We start from the raw sequence: 13,889 nt of genomic DNA on the forward strand, positions 1-13,889 counted from the left end.
TTTCCATAAGAATTTTAGGATCAGCTTGTCAATTTCTGCAAAGAAGCCAAATAGAATTTAAAAATTTAATTCAAAAAATTGCTATTTAAAAATGTGAGAGGGTAGAAGGAGCTTCTGAGTGTGGCTGCCGATAGGCTAGTGTCTGTGTCCCCATTGTGAGCCAGAGCCACCCTCAGCCTCACCAGGAGACTCTCCAGACCAGCAGTTTTTTTCAGTTGACACTTTTGGTGACCATAAAAGGGACCCAGGGAAGACTTCTCTCCTTCATGTGAACTCTATGAGGATCCATAGCCTGGTAGCAGAAGAAGTTTCTGGACCCATCTGCCACCTTGGATAGTCCAGACGAATCTGGCTGTGTGGCTGACAGGGTCTTGATGCTCTGGTCGGGTGTCAGGCCTGAGCGCCTGAGTGGGAGAGCCGAGCTCAGGATATCAGACCACCAGAGAACTCCTGGCCCCATGTAATATCAATCAGCGAGAGCTCTCCCAGAAATCTCCATCTCAACGCTAAGACCCAGCTCCACTCAATGACCAGAAGCTACAGTGCTGGACACCCCATGCCGAAAAACTACCAAGACGGGAACACAACACCTCCCATTAGCAGAGAGGCTGCCTAAAATCATACTAAGTTCACAGACACCACAAAACACACAACTGGATGCAGTCCGGCCCACCAGAAAGACAAGATCCAACCTCATCCACCAGACACAGGCACCAGTCCCCTCCACCAGGAAGTCTACACAACCCACTGAATGAACCTTAGCCCCCGTTGTTTTGGCACACACCAAAAACAACGGGAACTACGAACCTGCAGCCTGCAAAAAGGAGACCCCAAATACAGTAAGTTAAGCAAAATGAGAAGACACAGAAATACACAGCAGATGAAGGAGCAAGATAAAAACCCACCAGACCAAAGAAATGAAGAGGAAATGGGGAGTCTACCTGAAAAAGAATTCAGAGTAATGATAGTAAAGATGATCCAAAATCTTGGAAATAGAATGGAGAAACTTCAAGAAACGTTTAACAAGGTCCTAGAAGAACTAAAGAGCAAACAAACAATGATGAACAACACAATAAGTGAAATTAAAAATTCCCTAGAAGGAATCAATAGCAGAATAACTGAGGCGGAAGAATGGATAAATGACCTGGAAGATAAAATAGTCTTATCTATAACTACTGCAGAGCAGAATAAAGAAAAAAGAATGAAAAGAATTGAGGACAGTCTCAGAGACCTCTGGGACAACATTAAACGCACGAACATTCAAATTATAGGGGTCCCAGAAGAAGAAGAGAAAAAGAAAGAGACTGAGAAAATATTTGAAGAGGTTATAGTTGAGAACTTCCCTAATATAGGAAAGAAAATAGTCAATCAAGTCCAGGAAGCACAGAGAGTCCCATACAGGATAAATCCAAGGAGAAACACGCCAAGACACATATTAATCAAACTATCAAAAATTAAATACAAAGAAAAAATATTAAAAGCAGCAAGGGAGGGGCTTCCCTGGTGGCGCAGTGGTTGGGAGTCCGCCTGCCGATGCAGGGGACGCAGGTTCGTGCCCCGGTCTGGGAGGATCCCACATGCCGCGGAGTGGCTGGGCCCATGAGCCATGGCCGCTGGGCCTGCGTGTCCGGAGCCTGTGCTTCACGGCGGGAGAGGCCACAGCAGTGAGAGGCCCGCGTATCGCACAAAAAACAAAAACAAAAACAAAAACAACAAAAAAAAAAGCAGCAAGGGAAAAGCAACAAATAACATAGAAGGGAATCCCCATAAGGTTAACAGCTGATCCTTCAGCAGAAACTCTGCAAGCCAGAAGGGTGTGGCAGAACATATTTAAAGTGATGAAAGGGAAAAACCTGCAACCGAGATTACCCTTCAGACTCAACGGAGAAATTAAAATCTTTACAGACAAGCAAAAGGTAAGAGAATTCAGCACCACCAAAAGAGCTTTACAGCAAATGGTAAAGGAATTTCTCTAGGCAAGAAACACAAGAGAAGGAAAAGACTTACAATAACAAACCCAAAACAATTAAGAAAATGGGAATAGGAACATACATATTGATAATTACCTTAAATGTAAATGGATAATATGCCCCAACCAAAAGACATAGACTGGCTGAATGGATGCAAAAACAAGACCCATATATATGCTGTCTACAAGAGACCCACTTCAGACCCAGGGACACATACAGACTGAAAGTGAGGGGTTGGAGAAAGATATTCCATGCAAATGGAAATCAAAAGAAAACTGGAGTAACAATTCTCATATCAGACAAAATGGATTTTAAAATAAAGAGTATTACAAGAGACAAAGAAGGACGCTACATAATGATCAAGTGATCAATCCAAGAAGAAGATATAACAATTGTAAGTATTTATGCACCTAACATAGGAGCACCTTAATACATAAGGCAAATGCTAACAGCCATAATAGGGGAAATTGACAATAACACAATAATTGAAGGGGACTTTAACACCCTCTTTCACCAATGGACAGATCATCCAAAATGAAAATAAAAAAGGAAACACAAGCTTTAAATGACACATTAAATAAGATGGACTTAATTGATATTTATAGGGCATTCCATCCAAAAACAACAGAATACACTTCTTCTCAAGTGCTCATGGAACATTCTCCAGGATAGATCACATCTTGGGTCACAAAGCAAGCCTTGGAAAATTTAAGAAAATTGCAGTCATATCAAGCATCTTCTCCAACTACAACACTAGAAGAGAAGATATCAATTACAGGAAAAAAACTGTAAAAAATACAAACACATGGAGGCTAAACAATACACTACTAAATAACCAAGAGATCACTGAAAAAATCAAAGAGGAAATAAAAGATACCTAGAACAAATGACAATGAAAACACAACAACCCAAAACCTATCGGATGCAGCAAACGCAGTTCTAAGGGGGAAGTTTATAGCAATACAATCCTAACTCAAGAAAGAAGACACATCTCAAATAAACAACCTAACCTTACACCTAAAGCAATTAGAGAAAGAAGAACAAAAAACCCCCAAAGTTAGCAGAAGGAAATAAATCATAAAGATCAGATCAGAAATCAATGAAAAAGAAATGAAGGAAATGATAACAAAGATCAATAAAACTAAAAGCTGGTTCTTTGAGAAAATAAACAAAATTGATATACCATTAGCCAGAGTCATCAAGAAAAAAAGGGAGAAGACTCAAATCAACAGAATTAGAAATAAAAAAGGAGAAGTAACAACTGACACTGCAGAAGTACAAAGGATCATGAGAGATTACTACAAGCAACTATATGCTAATAAAATGGACAACCTGAAAGAAATGGACAAATTCTTAGAAAAGCACAACCTTTTGTGCTTTTCTAAGCACAAGCCCTGAAATTGAAACTGTGATTAAAAATCTTCCAACAAACAAAAGCCCAGGACCAGGTGGCTTCACAGGAGAATTCTATCAAACCTTTAGAGAAGAGCTAACACCTATCCTTCTCAAACTCTTCCAAAATATAGCAGAGGGAGGAACACTCCCAAACTCATTCTATGAGGCCACCATCACCCTGATACTAAAACCAGACAAAGATTTCACAAGAAAGAAAACTTCAGACCAGTATCACTGATGAACATCGATGCAAAAATCCTCAACAAAATACTAGCAAACAGAATCCAACAGCACGTTAAAAGGATCATACACCCTGATCAAGAGGGGTTTATCCCAGGAATGCAGGGGTTCTTCAATATATGCAAACCAATCTATGTGATAAACCGTGTTAACAAATTGAAGGATAAAAACCATATGATCATCTCAATAGATGCAGAAAAATCTACAAAATTCAACACCCATTTATGATAAAAAACCACCAGAAAGTAGGCATAGAGGGAACTTAGCTCAACATAATAAAGGCCATATATGACAAACCCACAACCAACATCATTCTCAATGGTGAAAAACTGAAAGCATATCCACTAAGATCAGGAACAAGACAAGGTTGTTCACTCTCACCACTCTTATTCAACATAGTTTTGGAAGTTTTAGCCACAGCCATCAGAGACGGAAAAGAAATAAAAGGAATCCAAATTGGAAAAGAAGAAGTAAAACTGTCACTGTTTGCCGATGACATGATACTATACATAGAGAATCCTAAAGATGCTACCAGAAAACTACTAGAGCTAATCAATGAATTTGGTAAAGTAGCAGGATACAAAATTAATGCACAGAAATCTCTTGCATTCCTATACACTAATGATGAAAAATCTGAAAGAGAAATTAAGGAAACACTCCCATTTACCGTTGTAACAAAAAGAATAAAATACCTAGGAATAAACCTACCTAAGGAGACAAAAGACCTGTATGTAGAAAACTGTAAGACACTGATCAAAGATATTAAAGATAGTACAAACAGATGGAGAGATATACCATGTTCTTGGATTGGAAGAATCAACATTGTGAAAATGACTATACTAATCAAAGCAATGTACAGATTCAATGCAATCCCTATCAAACTGCCAATGGCATTTTTCACAGACCTAGAACAAAAAATTTCACAATTTGTGGGGAAACACAAAAGCCCCCAAATAGCCAAAGCCATCTTGAGATAGAAAAACAGAGCTGGAGGAATCAGTCTCCCTGACTTCAGACTATACTACAAAACTACAGTAATCAAGACAGTATGGTACTGGGACAAAAACAGAAATAGAGATCAATGAAACAGGATATGGTTGCCTTATCTTTGATAAAGGAGGCAAGAATATACAATGGAGAAAAGACAGCCTCTTCAATACGTGGTGCTGGGAAAACTGGACAGCTACATATGGAAGAATGAAATTAGAACAGTCCCTAACACCACACACACAAAAAAACTCAAAGTGGAATAAAGACCTAAATGTAAGGCCAGACATTAAAAACTTTTAGAGGAAAACATAGGCAGAACACTCTATGACATACAAGACAGCAAGATCATTTTGACCCACTTCCTAGAGAAAGGGAAATAAAAACAAAAATAAACAAATGGCACCTAATGAAATTTAAAAGCTCTTGCACAGCATAGGAAACCATAACCAAGATAAAAAGACAACCCTCAGAATGGGAGAAAATATTTGCAAATGAAGCAACTGACAAAGGATTAATCTCCAAAATATACAAGCAGCTCATGCAGCTCAATTTCAATAAAACAAACCACCCAATCCAAAAATGGGCAGAAGACCGAAATAGACATTTCTCTAAAGAAGAAATACAGATTGCCAACAAACACGTGAAAGGATGCTCAACATCACTAATCATTAGAGAAATGCAGATCAAAACTACAATGAGGTATCACCTCACACCAGTCAGAATGGCCATCATCAAAAAGTCTACAAACAATAAATATTGGAGAGGGTGTGGAGAAAAGGGAATCCTCCTGCACTGTTGGTGGGAATGTAAATTGATACAGCTACTATGGAGAATAGTATGGAGGTTCCTTAAAAAACTAAAACTAAAAACAGAATCACATTATGGCCCAGCAATCCCACTACTGGGCATATACCCTGAGAAAACCATAATTCAAAAAGAGTCATGTACCACAATGTTCATTGCAGCACTATTTACAATAGCCAGGACATGGAAGCAACCTAAGTGTCCATCAACAGTTGAATGGGTAAAGAAGATGTGGCACATATATACAATGGAATATTACTCAGCCATAAAAATAAATGAAATTGAGTTATTTGTAGTGAGGTGGATGGCCCTAGAGACTGTCATACAGAGTGAAATAAGTCAGAAAGAGAAAAACAAATACCGTATGCTAACACATATACATGGAATCTAAAAAAAGAAAAAAAATAGTTCTGAAAAACCTAAGGGTAGGAGAGGTTTAAAGACGCAGATGTAGAGAATGGACTTGAGGACATGGGGAGGGGGAAGGGTAAGCTGAGATGAAGTGAGAGAGTGGCATGGACATATATACACTACCAAATGTAAAATAGATAGCTAGTGGGAAGCAGCTGCATAGCACAGCGAGATCAGCTCCGTACTTTGTGATCACCTAGAGGGGTGGGATAGGGAGGGTGGGAGGGAAGGAGACACAAGAGGGAGGGAATATGGGGATATATGTATATCTATAGCTGATTCACTTTATTATACAGCAGCAACTAACACAACAATGTAAAGCAATTATACTCCAATAATGATGTTAAAAAAAAAAAGTGAAAATTCTGAATGTCCAAGGAAGCATTTAGAAGTACCTTGCTATTTTATAGCTATGAAAACCCCTATTGATCCATTTACAAACTTTGGTAATGTGGACACACTTTTGAGCAGAAGCGCTTCCCTCTTATTAGATACACATCCTGGAAAAAGTTATAGGGCTTCTCTGAACCTATTTATTAATCTATTAGGAAGAAAGAGAACTTGGATTCCACCACATTTAGAATTAGAAACTATTAGAAGAGTGGAAAGGCAAGCCACAGAATGAGAGAAGCATTTGCAAAACATCTGACAAAGAATTTGTATTCAGGATACTAAAGAAGAACTAATAAATCAATAAGTCTTTTCTGCCAGCAGAAAAGACTTTAGCGGGAACTTCACAAAAGAGAACATACAAATTAAAGGGTGCCTACCTGTAAGCTGAAAAATTGCCCCCCAGAGATATATTCACTTCTTAATCCCCAGAAGCTGTGAATATCACCTTTTATGGCAAAAGATATCTGGGTAAGCCCTATATGCAATTACATGTGTCCCTATGAGAGAGACAGCAGGAGTTTTGACACAGACATACACAGAAAAGGCACACAGACAGAGGCAGAGGCTGGAGCGATGTAGCCTTAGTACAAGGAGTGCCACCAGAAGCCACCAGGATCTGGAAGAATCAAGGAATGGATTTTTCCCTAGAGCCTTCAGAGGGAGTACAGCACTGCTGACACCTTGATCTCAGACTTCTGGCCTCCAGAATTATAAGTGAATAAATTTATTTTGGCTTAAGCCACCATATGTATGGTAATTTGTTACAACAGCCGTAGCAAACTAATAAACTGTCTTTATCAGTTGTCAGGGATAAGCAAATTAAAAGCACAATGTGATACCTCTACCCAGCCCCAGAAAATTAAAATGAAAAAGATGGATAATTTTAAGTGTTGGTGAGAATGTGGAACCGCTAAACACCCATATGTTGCTGGTGAAATGTACATTACAACCGCTTGGCTAAATTGTTACAAAATATCTTCCAAAGCTCAGTAGATGCTTATCCTATGATTCAGCCCTTCCACTTAGACATGATATACCCAAGAGAAATGCACACTTTTACTCAAAATCATGAATATGATTTTGAGAATAAATAATAATAAAACTGTTCTAATAAATAAAATATAAATAAAATAAAATAAATAAACTGAATAAAACTGTTCTAATAGCTCCAACTTGGAAACAACTCAAATGTCCATGAACGGTGGGATGGATAAATACATGATGATATATTCACACTATGGAATACTATACAATAATGAAAACGAATAACTACAGCTTTACAGATTAACCTCACAAACATAATGGTGACAAAAGAAGCCAGACCCAAAAAGAGTATCTATACTGTATGATTCCATTTATATAACATTTCAGAAACAGGCAAAACTCGTTCGTAGTGTTAGAAGTCAGGATAGTAGTTACTCTTTAAGATGGGTAATAACTAGAGGGGGACATAAGGAGTTAGGCTTTAATAAAAGGAGATGAAGTTAATAAAATCTGTCAGTTCGTAGGATGTGTCTCCTTCATTTATTAATTTATTTAAAAATGTTTATTTAATAAATATTTATATTTTTTGAGCTTCTGTTGTTTGCCAGGAACTGTTCTAATGCTAGGGTTGTAGAAGTATGCATGACAATGTTTCTGCGCTCATAGAGTTGACATTCTAGTAGTTTCCTCTCTAAGCACTGGAGTACACTGTTACATTGTTGGCTCCCTATGATTCACACCACATGACACTCATATCCTTGGGTAGTTCTTTCTCACATTGATTTGGATTTGGCCAGGTGAACTACTTTAGCCAGTAAGAGGTTAGCAGGATGCAAGCAGAAGCTTTGAAAAGTGCTTGCAGATTGGGGCTTTAGCTCTTTGAATGTTCCTTTCTTGAAGCCAGATGCTATGCTATAAGAAGCTTGGACTCAGTGACTGAATATTGAAAGGCCACATGCAGGAAGTGCCTGGAGGGTGAGAGTCCATCTTGGATGTTTCAGTCCCAGCCAAGCTCCCAGCTCAACGAAACCACGTAAGCGACCTCAGCTACACCATGGCAGGCAGAAAAACTACCCAACAGTGCCCAGTCAATCACAAGACTTGTGAGAAACAATGAATTGTTTTTTTAAACCACTACGTTTTGGGGGTGGTTTGTTACAGAGCATTTGATAACCAAAACATACAAATGGGTGAGCAAATAAATAAGAAATACAGTTTTAGACTGTGATTTAGGCAATAAAATATTAAACAAGCTAATGCTATAAAGAGTGACTGAGGGGCTTCCCTGGTGGCGCAGTGGTTGAGAGTCAGCCTGCCGATGCAGGGGACACGGGTTCGTGCCCCGGTCCGGGAAGATCCCGCATGCCGCGGAGCGGCTGGGCCCGTGAGCCATGGCCGCTGAGCCTGCGCGTCCGGAGCCTGTGCTCCGCAACGGGAGAGGCCACAACGGTGAGAGGCCCGAGTACCGCAAAAAAAAAAAAAAAAAAAAAAAGAGTTACTGAGGAGAAATTCAGAGAGGCTGGTATGAGCACATTTTAAAAACTTTAAAGTCACATATGCTTGTGAGGAATTACTAGGGTGTTCTATACAGAAACTGAGGAATTAACTGTTTCTTGTTGGGAGTGTCAGGTACTGTTGGGGATCAACAATAGAGGAAAAACATTGGAATTTATAAGAGCTGGATTGGAGCTAAGATTCTGCTCTTGACCTTGGGCAAAGCCCTGGTGCTTTGTGAGCCTCAGTTTCCGCGTCTTTTATATGCGGATAATAACACTTAGCTTACCTACCCTCCAGGATTGCTGAGGAGGTTATACTTTGTAATGTTTGCAAAAGTACTCCAATGTCTTAAAATATTATTTAAGTGAAAGCATTTCTATGAAAAAAGACATTTTGATCACCCACTTACTTTCTGAAGTCTCTGCTCTGCTGCAAGATGACACATTCAAAGTCAATGAAATAAGTTTTATGTGCCATACCCACAGTCTGTCGGTACCTTCTACTGCCATGGTCTTTGTTACACATTAGCCTTTTTAATTTATTTAGCATCCATTGGGACCAAGGTTCTGCAGTTTTGAATAATCCACGAAGTTGTCATTGAAAGCTGACATTCTCTATGTTGATAATGAAGAAAAACACCAATGAACAGCCTTATTAGTGTAAAAAGTCACACAGTCTAAAGCCTCTATCCCATTAGGAAAAAACTCAACATATGTCATGTCACATTAATAAATACTGCATTTGCAAAGTGCACCTTATATCAACAGTAAATTCCCCCGTGGAAAATTGATTCACTTTTAAATTTTAACTGACTTCTTTTTTCTTTATAGACCCTAGTTAGGTTTCCCCCCTCTCCTTTTCTTTCACAAATAATGTAAGTTTGTACGAGAAATGCATCATTCTCTAAACCAAACAGCAAAAAGAGAAACAAAATGCAGAAAAAAAGAGGTAAGGAGAAATAAAAGTAGAAAAATAACCAATTGGTCATTAAGAGCAAAAAGATGCATGAGATAAAGAAGGAGGCAAGACGAACATCTACTATATTGGGCTTCGTGCAGATGTAAGTATAAAATGCTCCACAAGTCCTGTAATTGAGAAAATCTATCAAATGTCCTGACAGCTGCTACGGCATTTCCAGAAGCGATAAAACTTGAATTTATTTCACTCTTAGAAAAGGGGCAGTATCACCTTCTGGTGGCTTTAATGAAATGCCATAAAATTCGAGGAAAAACTGTGTTGTAAAGTCATAAAAAGGTAGTCGGAAGTGGATTGTTGGAAATGCTGCGGGAGGGGTTGGCGTGTCTGAAGAGTGATGGAAGGGGATCGGAGGCCTCTCGGCGAGTTTCTTGGTCACCAGCAAAGCGTTCACTTTCCCGCCGTTCCTGACCCCTGCTGCCTGGGCTGTAGGACCGGGAAGGGTGTGCTGAGAGGAAAGCGCAGTCCGCGCACTGCCCCTCCCGCTCGCCCACTCCCAGAGTTTGGCCAATGGCTTCATTGCGCTCTGACTTTTCACCTTTGACACCAGGACTCATAAACCCTTTCCAGGCTCACCTACTCCATTTGTATTTCGTGGAGGTCACCAGCAGGAGTACTGTCACCTGCCTTTCTTCAGCTGGCAATAATACAGTAAATTGGAATGGATGCTCCCCAGCCACAAGGTCACCCGTCCTGGGTGCAGACCTGGAGAGGAAGCTACCAGTTCTTGGGGCAGGATTTAGAGCAAACACAGGCAGACACATATTCTGCTTTAGAATCTGATTATTCAGGGCTTGGCTCACACTTAACCTTCTTCCAGTTCTCTCTGACCTTGGTTCTACTGAATGATATTGTGTCTATGGGTCTACTTTTTCCCCTAGATGATGAAAAACTAAGAGGGCAACGATTGTCTTAAAGTTCCTTTTTAACCCCTTTGGCACCCTGCCTCACACTGTGCACATAGTGTGAGCTCATTAGATGTTTCCAAGTGGAATAGAATTTTCAAAAGCCTCTAATGTCTTCTATTATTCAGTCACTTCTGTGTTGAATAACTACCCTTGGTATTATCTATAGAAGTGTGAGCTAAATTCATTTATTGAAGATTATAGTACAAGTAGCAATTACATAGTATTTTACTTTATATTTTCAGTTTGGTATTTTAATAAAGTCACATTAGATCCATGTAAAGAATTCTATTTCAAAGATAAACAAACAGAAGCCCTGAGTTTTATAGTGAATTTCTTTGGTCTGTCAAACTCTGTGCAAAGATTATGAAGTTAAACTGTCAACTTTAGAATAAAGGCCTAAAATGAGGGATTTATATGTGAAGATCAAGATATGCCTATGAGATGACGTTATTCAAAAAAGAGAAGGTGAAGAGAAAGTTATTTTAACTGGCAGCAGCTCTGAGAAAGATTTAGCACAGACCTTTTGAAGCTGTCCTAAAAACAAAAATAAAATCTAACTAACTAAATAAAATAAATAATGATTTCAGAACAGTGCAAGGAAGTGAGAGGATCAATAAGATTAATGAAGACAAAGAAAATAAAAAGGGATTGTGAAGTTTGAAAGTGGGAATGGGTATTTTTTCTTTAGTGAACTGATGACCTCACGCCCTTGGCATAAAGGGGAATTTCTGCAGTATAGGTTTGACCCAAACCACAGGTTAAAGAAATGTCAGTAAGAATGTCAACCTTTGGAAAATCTTGTGAGCGCTCACTGTTATTGAGTTATGACTGTCACTTGAGCAGTGCCTTCAGTGGAATAGGATATAAATTTCCCCAAGGCAAGAGCAAGTGCTTGGAAGCCAACAAAGTTTAGTGATCATCCTTTCATTTTTCTATGCTCAAGTCCTTTGTCAGCTTCAGAACTGGGAAGTCAGCTATTAAATTAGAGATGAAATAATGCCAGACTCCAGATGTGGCTGCCTCACACTCCTGTCTTTAGCCAGATGTGCCCAACTATCACATTCATCATGATTAGAGTGAAGGTGGTGGGAAAGCGGCATACAACACACCCACAGGAACCCTCATTCACACAGGAGACTCTCCTCCTCAGTGAGCACAGAGTCACTGCTCGGAGGCAGGGAGTAATGGTGAAGGCTCTTCAAAAGTCCAGTAAAAGGAGGTATACCATTCCTTTTTATGCATAATTGATCCCAGCTCTAAGTTCCAATGATCTCCATTAGGTCATTTACAAAGCTCTTTGCACAGCCATATTTAAGCAGTCACCTCTGGTGCTGCAACTATCCTGTCTTTTTGGTACAGATCTATCCTTGCTTAATTGCTTTCTGTTTTGGGGTAAAACCTTCCACTTTCCTCTCATCTCTCTTCACCCACTTTTGATTGGTGAAAAGCTTGAATCAGCACCAGATGGTGTGGGAACGATACTGAGGGCAACATGGAAGGACCGTGGATCTCAATGAGTTTTTAGAGGACATTGAGGGGGTAACTGAAGCTCATGGTGGTGGTGGGAACTGGGCAGGCCAGACGGAAGTCCTACCAGGGCTTAAGGGCACTTGGGCATAGTTATCATTATGGTCGAAGTCTGAGCTGGTCTCCAGGGTGATATGAAGAGGTCACAGATTATCACTGTCCCGCTGATTAGAATCTGTAAATCACGCGTCTTTCACAAGTGGCAATGAGACTGGGAATAACTGAGGGGTGTGAGAGCCTGGAAGCTGCCGTTTAGACCTGGATGAAAATGAGCATGTGCTCTGTCATTTCTGCCACAGCCTGCAGCCCACAAAACTGTAACAGGTTTTGTCAGGTGTGAGGTAAGCCATTGTCGGAACACAACTAGGAAGGAGTGAGCTGTGTCCTGTATGCATTTTAAGGAGTATATTTATCAGGAATGGTTTTACTTAGAGCCATAAACTATCCTCTGAGAATTCTTTGGTCACAGAGAGACTTTGTTGAATAAAATGATAGTAACTACTTGGATTGAATGGCCGCTTCTCATGTTAACTAAAACAAAATGCACAATGGCAACAAAAAAGGTCACATGCAGGTTCTAGGTGTTTTATGCTGAGCAAGCATGATAGATCACTTCTAAAAATTCCCAGACAACATGATGCTTTTCATTAGGGCAAGGATATTAGGATTATTTGAAGAAAATCTTTAGGATATTCTAACATTTCTAAGCGGCATTCCACTACTGATTAAAAAAAGCACCCAGTATTCTCTGAAATGTTTTCTAATAATATTCTCCGCCTTGACAGTGTGGAAAAATTTCAGTCTTTTCTCACTCTTTCTAAAAATCAGAGAGAGAGAGGAGGGAAAATGGCAGTGGGAATCATGAAAGATTTTAGTTCATTCGGAAGTTGAAGAGACTTATTTTTCAAATGTATTCTTTCAAATCCAGATTCCTATAACAGATGCTCTCAACTCCCAGGCTCCTTCCATCTGTAATTCAATTTCCTTCTAAACATGATGCTGACATCTGTTGCAATGCAGACACACACTTAAGTACCTGCAGTTTCTCTGTCAAGCTCAGTGTCATGGTAAAGAACTGTGAACTTTGCAGGGTAGGGGAGCAGACACTGGAATCCACAGGTCTGCAGGCAGAAAGAAATTTAATGTCTCTCTCATGATTCTGATGCCTCAGCGTCTTTCCCTCCCTGACACGGAGGCTCTTGTTCAAGATTTTCAAGGGAACACAAAGTGTTTATTTAATACCGCAATTAATTGTTTCAGCTTCACTTCTGGAACCACCTCAAATCAGCACATTCTAAGATTTACCAGGGAGGCGGGGAGTGTGTCTTCAGATTTCTTCCTGACAGAGTGGATTAGATAAATTCCCACACAATTCTCTAAAGTATTTTAAAAACAAAGCACTGCATGCTGCATTTAAAGATGCTGATCTTTGTCCTCTTTCTTTTCTAATCCCCTTCCCCCAGCATTACTATAAAGCAAGACCATTTAAGGCATGGATTGAGTTCAATCATTCCATCATTAATTAATTCATTAAATAAACATTAGTCGAGTCTCGATTCTGTGACTGGTATTGTGCCAGGTGCTGGGAAGAGAAAGGTTGATGTGATGTAGGATCCATCTTCAGGAATTTCAGTAGTGCTTTATTTTAGAAAAGTACTGAGCCTTACCAAGGCTCCAAGTGGTGAATGAAATCAGGGTTTTATGCCAAAGGAAAATTCATAAATTCTGTCAAGAATACAACCTTTTATTGGGTAAAATATTCTTCCGTTAGCAAGAACTTGTTTTTGAGCTTCAC

At 39.5% G+C, this 13,889-nt stretch overlaps 1 long non-coding RNA gene across 1 annotated transcript in view; it reads right to left on the reverse strand.

Moving 5' to 3' along the window:
* The window catches only part of LOC141279149 (uncharacterized), a 30,352-nt gene extending 21,068 nt beyond the window's left edge, over window positions 1-9,284 (reverse strand). The window contains exon 1 of the long non-coding RNA XR_012333002.1: window positions 9,094-9,284. This is a non-coding gene — a long non-coding RNA (uncharacterized lncRNA). The remainder of the gene's footprint in view (window positions 1-9,093) is intronic.
* Window positions 9,285-13,889: the final 4,605 nt, after the last annotated feature.

This window comes from Tursiops truncatus, chromosome 7 (assembly GCF_011762595.2).
Source record: "Tursiops truncatus isolate mTurTru1 chromosome 7, mTurTru1.mat.Y, whole genome shotgun sequence".
NCBI lineage: Eukaryota > Metazoa > Chordata > Mammalia > Artiodactyla > Delphinidae > Tursiops > Tursiops truncatus.